Source organism: Maylandia zebra, linkage group LG4 (genome assembly GCF_041146795.1).
Source record: "Maylandia zebra isolate NMK-2024a linkage group LG4, Mzebra_GT3a, whole genome shotgun sequence".
In the NCBI taxonomy this organism is placed as follows: Eukaryota; Metazoa; Chordata; class Actinopteri; order Cichliformes; family Cichlidae; genus Maylandia; species Maylandia zebra.
This window is the reverse complement of record NC_135170.1, coordinates 3,747,954-3,758,135: the sequence shown is the minus strand read 5'-3', so window position 1 is coordinate 3,758,135 and position 10,182 is coordinate 3,747,954.

Sequence of the window (10,182 nt, the reverse complement as noted above, 5' to 3'; positions counted from 1 at the left end):
TGAGTTGTGATGCTATGACTGACATTCTAGCTGCAACTGGTGGTGAGACTGACTCTGTGAGGCAGCGACCTCAAAGACAAAGACAGCAACCAACTGCACTGAGCTATGACACTTTAGGTCAGCCAACTTTGGTTCAAAGGAACTGTACAGTGATTACTGCTCAAGTTATTGACTGTAATGGCTTCTGGAGACCATGGGCTGTGGGAGTGTGTTAAAGCTATGGTTGAATAGATGATGCAGACAGAAATGTCAGGAGACATTTAACAGTCAATCGGAGCGGGGCAAGGAAAACCCGACGGCGTCCCTGGCCGTCCTGTCAGTCTCTCCGCTCCGGAGTACTGGAAAAGAGAGGGGCCAGCGACAGTCACTGTTCCTTCGAGTGGACCGGATTATTGCAGCGCAATACGTTTCGGGACTTACCCCGGATGGGCAGAGCTCTCAACTCCGCCCGCCACCTTTCTGTGTCACGCCAGCACTGTGGTCTCGCCGCAGGAGGTAGGGCGCTGTCCCGCTGCCCACCAATTCCCCACTGTAGTGTCGTCTGGCATCAAGCTACTTCAGCAGCAGCACAGCGCCCTCTGCCTCTCCGCTCACTGGTCGTCGTATGCCGTCGCCACGCACTGCTGCACCAAACCACACCAACGCCGCCACCTCTTGTGGCCGCCGCCGCCTGCCACCATCCGCCATCTCTGCTGCTCCCCGTCTCTTCTTCTGCTTCTTGCCTTCTGCTCGACAGCATAGCTGTACATGCATACAACAGCCCATTTATCTTCATTACTGACACTGGATTGGCCAATCAAATATCTTAATGCGACCGGCCCCTTCTATGCCTTCACTGTCCTCATGCAGCTTGTCAAAAAGTTTTAGTGTGGAAGAAGTGGCGAAAAAGTGGAGCTGAAAAGCTGACAAAAAACAATAAAAAACAAACAAACAAAAAAAACTAAAAATAGATGAAGTAAATAAAATATATGAAGGGGGTGTTTTTTGTTTGTTTTTTCGACTAGTGTTTAAAAAGAACAAGAAAGAAATTAACTGTGTAGCTGTCGATTTGAAATGTAATTATTATGTGACTGCAATGTTCAAAGTTGGGTGTTTTATCTGGTTGCATGTTGTGTTGTTGCCACCTACTGGTGGACTTGAGAGTTGAGAGTGCTTGTGGTGTGCATGCTTTTGGCGGATGTTCAATTAAGCGGATATTCCGCCAGAGACAGAGGACTTGAGCCAGAAAGAGCAAGCTGGCCGTGTACCGATATTGTGGACTGAAAGTGCCCATGGATGTTTGGTAGAAAGGCGCACACACGTAGACATTGAGGGCTAGCAGGAGGGACCATGCGCTTACCTGCTGCTCTCTGGCAGGTAGCTCCATGCCCTCCTGGGTTTTAAATGCACCTTAGAACACACATGCATCAACACTACAATGAGCGGGTGGAGGGAGGTTTGGAGTCTTCTCTCACCCCCATTCTCTGCGACCTGCTGGAGCGGGGGGGCTAAGAGGAGGAGTTGGCCGTCCGACTGCGGTCTGGAGTGTGGGGCCTTCCTGCTGCTGCGGAGTCGGGGCGGTCTGCCTCCCCCCACCGCAGGGAAAAGGGTAACACCACCTGGGTCTGGGTGCAGTTCCCCCCTCCAGGGGCAAGGGTACCTGGACCCGGTTTGTAGAGTACGCTTGGGGAGTGTGATCGTGTGTACAGCGTCTCTTTATGTCTGTCTCCACGTTGGTTGAGTGTGGAGTAAGTGCATATGAGAGCACGAGGGTGGGAATGGATGTTTGTATCTGTGTGTGCCTGTATGTCTGTGTCTATATGTCAGGTTGGGTGTCAGGCGCCACCTCTCTGGGGACATCTCAGGCCCTCCAAGGTTTGGAGGCCTATCTCCCCCTACCACCACTTCCCCTGCCAGTGGCGGACCCCCTCAGACATCGGTGCGTTGGTGGTTCTTTGTGTCTGGGGATGGGCGTCCAGGTACACACCGGCTCACTCCTTGGCGGCCGCTTATCGGGGCCTGGAGCCTGGGGCTCGCTCGGGCCACTTCGGAGGTGGGGTGCCCCCGGCCTCTCGGCCTGGGGCTCGGTCACTCAGGCGCGGCTGGCTGCCGGCGGAGCTCACGGGCGCGTCACTGCAACTCCCCCTGGCTTCTGCTCCGCGGCTGCTGAGTGAGCCCTCATCTGGGACTCTCCTCAGCTCTTTCTGGGACAGTGGCGCGGCTGCCCCTCTGTTGGTCTTCCTTGGTCTCTTGTGTTCTGGGGGCCTCTGGATGTCTGGAGTTTTGATCTCCTCCATACCTGCTTCATGCCCTGGAGGACGGGGCTGTGGCCCCCCCACACCCTCTAGCAGATTATTACATGAAGGAACCTTTTAAAAAACAAAAAACAAGCGCGTCCATGCTCACAGGTGTACACACGGGTGATCACACCCACAAACTACACCCTTTTTAGCTCCTACCTCAAAGCACACTGTGTTCTGTTGATCTTATGTGCTGCACAATAATGTTTAACATTTAGTATTTACTGTCATATTCCCATATATCATTGTGATGTTGTTTATTCTGTTACTCTTGTTCTCTTCTGCTTGTTTTCTTTTTTCTTTCTCAGCAGGTGATCCAGGTGATTGATATATGCATTTTTTTTTCTCTGCCCGTTCTGTTGGTTGTTGTTTTTTGCCCTTCTCCCCCGTCCCTCTTCCCAGCTGTTTCTCTTTCCCTCTTTCTTTCTCCCCTTCTTTCCCCCAGTCAAGTCTGTCCCGTATTCAGTAAGTGAAAATAAAATAAACAATAAAAGGTGAATCAAATGGACCATTACGGCAAGGCTGGGATGGTCAATTTGGTAAAGTAAATCCATTGGGCATCTTTCTTTGCCTTTAGACAATAATTCTGATGGCAAAAGAGCCAAACGGGACAGGCCAAAAAAAAAAAAAAAGGCGCACACAGTACGTTTGTATATTTTACTTTGTGTACATTTTATGTTGTAATTTTATTTTGCTGACATAATATCCGTGTTTTCATTTCTTATTTCACCGTATATTTTCACGGTGTTTGCTGGTGAAAAGAAGATTAAAATACTGGTTAAACATAAGTTGGAGCATGGCCCTTTATTCTACTCCAAACATCAAAAAGAATTACCTTCAGGAGCAGTTATAAACTGGACAGTCTGAGCTACCAGAATTTTTTCTGTAATTTTACACGTTTATTTCTTACAATTTAAGACCAAAGAGTTGTGCTGACAGATGTCTTTCTTTGTTGCAGCAGCTTTTTCTTTGTCCTGTGGAAAAACAGTTAAACATGTAACTTATTTATACTGACTGAAGATCCCAGTGATCTTCAGTCAGTATAAAAATCTTTACTGAGGCTGAAGATCACTGAGGTCTGCGGATCACTGAGGTCTGCTCCTGGTTGTCCCGAGATCCAGATTAAAGCACAGAGGAGTTCGGGCCTTTGCTGTAACTGCTCCTAAATTGTGAACCGAACTGGCCCTTCACATCAGGACCTCCCCAACACAGGACACTTTTAAAACCCGTCTGAAAACACACTTTTACGCCATGGTTTTTAAATCAGAATGAGTTTGTTTTACTTTTATTTATCTTACTTCTTGCTCAAATCTTCTTATTTTATGATTGTTTCCTTAACTTTTATCATGTCTGTTTATCATGTTTTATTGTTTTTGATTATCTTAATTGTACAGCACCTTGATCAACATTTGTTGTTTGTTGTAACGTGCTATATAAATAAATTTGACTTTGACTGACTGACTGGTGCGACCCACTTAAGGTCATAGTGGGCTGTTTGACACACCACAGTTGAAGTGTAGCTTTTAATTATTGTAACATTGCTACGGTGTAACTAAGAAATAACCCAACAATAATTGTACCAACCTGATTAACACCCATTTCAATATCAATAATAAAACATATTTGATTAAAAACAAACAATCAAAAGTGTTTGCCCGAATCCTTATTCTAGCAGATAAAGACCAACATTTCTCAAATATAGGACTGCAAAAAATGTTTGTTTTTTTAAAGGCCGGGTTGTAGTACTTCTATAGTCAGTGCAAAGGGTTTTTTTTTTCAACCCCTGTAATGTGATGCCTTCACAGCGGTGGCTTTAAGTTATGTATCAACACAAACATACATCCATAGGCTAGAATACGATGGTCGGTGGTGATGGTTTGCGCCGCTTTGGAAACAGAAACAGTTGGTTTGAAAGCCTGTAGTGCCTCCTTGTGGCGGGACTCCGTAAGATGTCCAACAGTGTCAGCTGTATGCTAGAAAGTCATACAAGAAATTTTCTGGGGTCACCATGAAGAGCTTACTTCTTTTCTTGCTCAGTCTACAAAATGTGGCAGTTAATGGATTGAAAAGAAAAAAGATGACACCCTTTAGTTCACACTAGTGATGATGATTCAGGGTTTTAATTTGTCAGGTTTCAATTTTGAGTCGTCATAAATTTTAACCTCCTAGGACCTGGCATCCACATATGGGGACATCCCATTTTGGGTTGTCTAGACCGCAATACTAAATTTGGTTCTTTCAAATGAGCCATATTGCTCAAAGGGACACAATTGTTGCTTCTTGTTTTGTTTTTGTACTCAGGAAAAATGCAGCTGTTTTCAGACACCAAACACAGACCTATCCGGGTGCCACTTGTGTCAGCTAAGAACAGAAACCTGAGGCTATAATTTGTGCAGGCTCACCAAAATTGGACAATACAAGACTGGAAAAGTATCGCCTTGTCTGATGAGTCTCCATTTGTGGTATTGGGTCAGATTTTGGTGCAAACAACATAAAGTACAGAACCATCCTGATCAGCTCAGGCTGATAGTGGTGTAATAATGTGTGGGATATTTTCTTGGCACACTTTGGGATCATTAATACCAGCTGAGCATTGTTTAAACATCACAGCCTTCCCAAGTATTATTGCTGACCATGTCGAGCCCCTCAAGATCACAGTGTACCTATCTTCTGTTGCTTCCAGTTGGACAATGCAACACATGACAAAGCTCAAATGATCTCAAACTGCTTTCTTGAACATAAATGACTTCCACATTCACCAGATTTCAGTCTATTAGAGCATCTTTGGGATGTGGTTTAGCAGGAGGTTCATGGATCGTGAATGTGCAGCTGACAAATCTGCAGTTTTGCAGCTTTTTTTTGCAACTTTGTGATACTGTTATAACATAGTCAAACACAGAAGCCTTCTTATCTCAAATTAAAGCTGCCATTTGCTCCAGGTTATAAATTAACATGTAGGATTTTACATTTGAGCTCATGTTTCCTGTCTTAATGGTTTCAGATAAGTTAAACTCTGTAGTCCATCCATCCATCCATTTTCTTCCGCTTATCTGGGGCCGGGTCGTGGGGGCAGCAGCCCAAGCAGAGAAGCCCAGACCTTCCTCTCCCCATCCACCTCCTCCAGCTTATCCGGGGGAACACCAATGCGTTCCCAGGCCAGCCGAGAGATATAATCTCTCCAGCGTGTCCTGGGTCTGCCCCAGGGCCTGCTCCCTCCCGGGTGAGGTTTTCCGGACATCCGGACATGCCCGGAAAATGCCCGGAAAACCTCACCCAGGAGGCGCCCAGGAGGCTTCCTTGTCAGATGCCCGAACCACCTCAACTGGCTCCTTTCAATGTGGAGGAGCAGTGGCTCTACTCTGAGCCCCTCCCAAATGGCCGAACTTCTCACCCTATCTCTAAGGGAGAGGCCAGCCACCCTTCGGAGGAAGCCGATTTCCGCCGCTTGTATTTGACCAGTAAATTGAGAGCTTCACTTTTACACTCAGCTCTCTCTTCACCACAACAGACCGGTACGGTATCCGCATCACTGCAGCCACTGCACCAATCCGTCCGTCGATCTTCTGCTCCCTTCTCCCATCACTTGTGAACAAGACCCCGAGATACTTGAACTCCTCCACTTGGGGCAGGAACTCATCCCTGACCTGAAGTGGGCACTCTACCCTTTTCCGGCTGAGGACCATGGCCTCAGATTTGGAGGTGCTGATTCTGGTTCCCACCGCTTCACACTCAGCTGCGAACTGTTCCAAGGCAAGCTGGAGGCCATCACCTGATGAAGCCAACAGAACCACATCATCTGCAAAAAGCAGAGATGAGAGCCTGAGACCACTGAAGTGATAGCTTTCAGCCACTTGGCTACACCTAGAAATTCTGTCTATAAAAATTATGAACAGAATTGGTGACAAAGGGCAGCCTTGGCGGAGCCCATCACCCACCAGGAACAAGTCTGACTTATTGCCGGCTATGCGGCCCAAGCTCTTGCAACGGTCATATAATGACTGAATGGCCCGAAGCAATGGGCCAGGCACCTCATAGTCCTGGAGCACCCCCCACTGGACCTCCCGAGGGACACAGTCGAATGCCTTCTCCAAGTCCACAAAGCGCATGTAGACTGGTTGGGCAAACTGCCATGCACCCTCAAGTATCCTTGAGAGCTGGTCCAGTGTTCCACGACCAGGACGAAAACCACATTGTTCCTCCTGTATTCGAGGTTTGTGCTACTACAAATTCTGTAGTAAAAAGTAAAATGTAACCTCTGCGTCCAATGTTTTCTTGTGTAATAAAGTGTAATAAATGAGAACCCTAAAGGATTTTAGTCACTTCTTACCTGTACTTACCATCAGAGCTTCTGTAAAATGGCACAAATGCTTGCAGCCAGTTCAAAAACTCCCAGAAATGTAGACTTTATTTAAGAATCAGTCACTTTTAGACCATATAAACATATCATGTATCAATGTTGGTGCTAATTTAAAAGCTGAATTGTGCAAAACAAAAACAAACAAACAAAAAACCTGCTCCTTTTAAAGCAGTCCATTCAGTGGCCAATATTGACGACAGCTTTTGTTTCATTATCACAATGAATACATTTATCACTGAATTCCTCATTAACAGACCACAATAAATAATCACTGGTCCAATACACAGTGTGTGTGTATACAGTGTGCTAAGCCAATTAAGTAGATATTATACATGCATAGATGTCCTTTGTAGTTAGACACTTTCAGATTTTATCCTGCAGAAAAGGATCATTGGGACAGCCATGGCACATAAGTGAGGGGAAGAAAAGTTTAAAAATTTAAAAACTAAGGTAAGAAAAGGTGCTAAAATGAGAAAAATGAAACATCCATTCACCACATTCATCTTAATACAGTGGGGCAAAAAAGTATTTAGTCAGCCACCGATTGTGCAAGTTCCCCCACTTAAAATGATGACAGAGGTCAGTAATTTGCACCAGAGGTACACTTCAACTGTGAGAGACAGAATGTGAAAAAAAAATCCATGAATCCACATGGTCCCCTCAGGAGGCAGAAGCTGGAGGATGTTTGGTCATTTGTTCTAACACAAGCTGTTGGGGAATTATATAATATTTTTAACCAGTTTATGAAAGAGGATCCAAAACCAAATTTGTGTAAAGTTGCAAATAGAAATTTCCAGTTAACTCTGTCAAATGCTTTTTCTGCATCTAAAGAGAATATTAGTTTCTAGGTTTTTACTGTAAGAGTAGTCCATCAAATTAAGTAATCTACGTGTATTTGTTGATGAGTGCCTACCTTTTATGAAACCAGTTTGGTCAGGATGAATTAAGAGGGGGGTTATTTTCTCCAGTCTCTTTGAGAGAGCTTTGCAGATTATTTTAAGGTCTACGTTTATAAGGGATATTGGACGATAGCTTGAGGGATATACAGGGTCTTTGCCTGGTTTTAGCAGGAGATTAATGTTTGCAGAATTCATATTTGATGGAAGTCTGCCCTTTTCTTTAATTTCCAACAACGTTCTGTAGAAAACTGGTGCTAGAATCGACCAGAATTCTTTGTAGAATTCTGCAGGAAAGCCGTCTGGACCTGGAGCCTTATTATTGGGCATACTTATCAGGGCTTCCTGGAGTTCACCTGGTGTCAGTGGCGAATCCAGTGCCATTGCTTGAGTGTCTAATAATTTTGGAAGAGTTATGTTGTCCAAAAACTGATCAATTTCTTTTTTAGATGGGTTTATTTGTGGTGAATACAACGTGTTATAGAAATCCCTGAAAATGTTGTTTATTTGTATCGGTTCATATATTGTGTTCCCAGATGAATCTTGAACAGCACATATAGTTGTTTTTTCTTTATTTATTTTTAGCTGGTTTGCTAGAAATTGTCCGGATTTATTACCGTGTTCATAATTTTGTAGGCGTAGTCTTTGTACTAAGAATTTTGTTTTTTTATCAATTATCTCATTTAATTCTAGTTTTGTTTTCTGTATTTTGTTCAATGTTTCCTGATCTTGGTGGGACGCGTAGGCTTCTTCTAGGGATTTGATGGTTTTTTCTAATTCCTGAATATTTTTGTTTTCTTTTTTCTTTTTATGTGATGAGAAAGAAATTATTTTACCTCTCATCACAGCTTTCCCTGCTTCCCATAGAACAGAAGCTGATGTTCCGGGAACATCATTATAGTCTAAATATAGAGTCCACTCTTTTTTTAAATATTTAATAAAGTCTTCATCTTTAAGCAGTGATGTATTAAATCTCCAGTTCTTACTTGGCGTAGTATTATTCTTGTGCATTAGTGTTCGCGATACAGGAGCATGATCGCTGACAGCTATAGGGTGAATCTCTGTGTCTGAAATGTCACTCAGCAGTGAGCTGCTGACCAAAAGATAATCCAGACGAGAGTAGGAGTGATGGACATGTGAGAAAAAAGTATATTCCTTACTGGTGGGGTGAAGGGAGCGCCATGCTCCAAAGGGTATAATACTTACTGCTAAGAATTATTGTTCCAGCAAAGAAATAATCAACTAAAAACAAATTCCCTGACGTTTGGTGACAAGTAATAAGGTTATATAATGCAGGTAGTGATGTTTTTTAACGTCAGCAGGCTCTTTGGTAGCAAAATACCTAAAATGACTGATCTAAAATTCTAGTTCTACTCTACATTCTAAAGTACATTCAGATCCAGTGCCCATTACAGAGGTTTTTTTCATGAAGGTCTAGAAATGTACTGTAGGTGAAGATACAAAAATAATTACCCAAGTGTTAAAATCACGTATTATCTGTGAGACAATACAATTAAAACATGGGAAACTGATCTGATCTGTTAGCATCTACCAAGAGGCAAATGTCAGAATTTTTACCTTTTTGTAGGTAAAAATTGTTGACAAAGAATATTTGTTTCTTGTTAGTTTCGCTGCAACCAAAAGACTGACCAGGAAAATACAGGGATGGGTAATATACCATTCAGCACTTTCATGAGAGTAAAGTCATAGCAGCCCTCAGTCTGCCCACTGAAGCAAGGGCCTGCTTTGCAGGTGTCAGTTAGGTAGAAAACAAAAAGCGCAGAAAAAAGTGCTTTTATGAATAGGTGAATGAGTCAAGTTGTAGAAAGTGCTCTGAGTGCTCAGCATATCACATCTTCACCTGTCTGTATTACCTGTCTCCACTAGTTACTGGTGATCTGTTGTTGACACATAGGATATTAAACACGTACGTAACAGTAATCATTATGTAGCTTTTTAGGTGATAATCATAATATCAGATTGGGGCAGCTCTAGGACTTAGTCCATCTGTACCCCTGTTCAGCCCAGTTTAATCTGAGCTGCATTTAACACCAACAATAACTCATATAGAGCTGCTCATCACAAGATTGTGGCTTTTGTGTGTCCTGATCATTCTAGTAAGCTGCTTTGCTCATCTGCCCCCCCCTTTTTTTCAAGGTTCAAGGTTCTTTATTTGTCACATGCATAGTTATACAAGTATAACACACAGTGAAATGTAGCCTGACACGCTCCTCGACATGTGCAAAAATTGGGGGGGGGGGGGGGGGGGGGGGTAGTAGAGGAAGAACATTATATATATATATATATATATATATATATATATATATATATATATATATATATATATATAGTATATACACTGGGTGAATGTGCAGTAGTAGCAGCAAGCAGGTGAATTCTGTACATTAATATGAATAGACATCTGACTATTTTACAGGATAGACAATATAAACATATTTAAAATTAAAGGAATTGAAATGTACATTGTGCCTTGGTTTAGTGTCTGGAAGAGTCCTGTCTCAGTCAATTATAGATGATGTGAGAGGGCGGGTGTGTGTGTTTAGGGCACGGATGGCTTGGGGATAGAAGCTCCTCTTGAGTCTCTCTGTCCTTGCCCGGAAGATGCGGAACCTTCTACCAGATTGCAGAA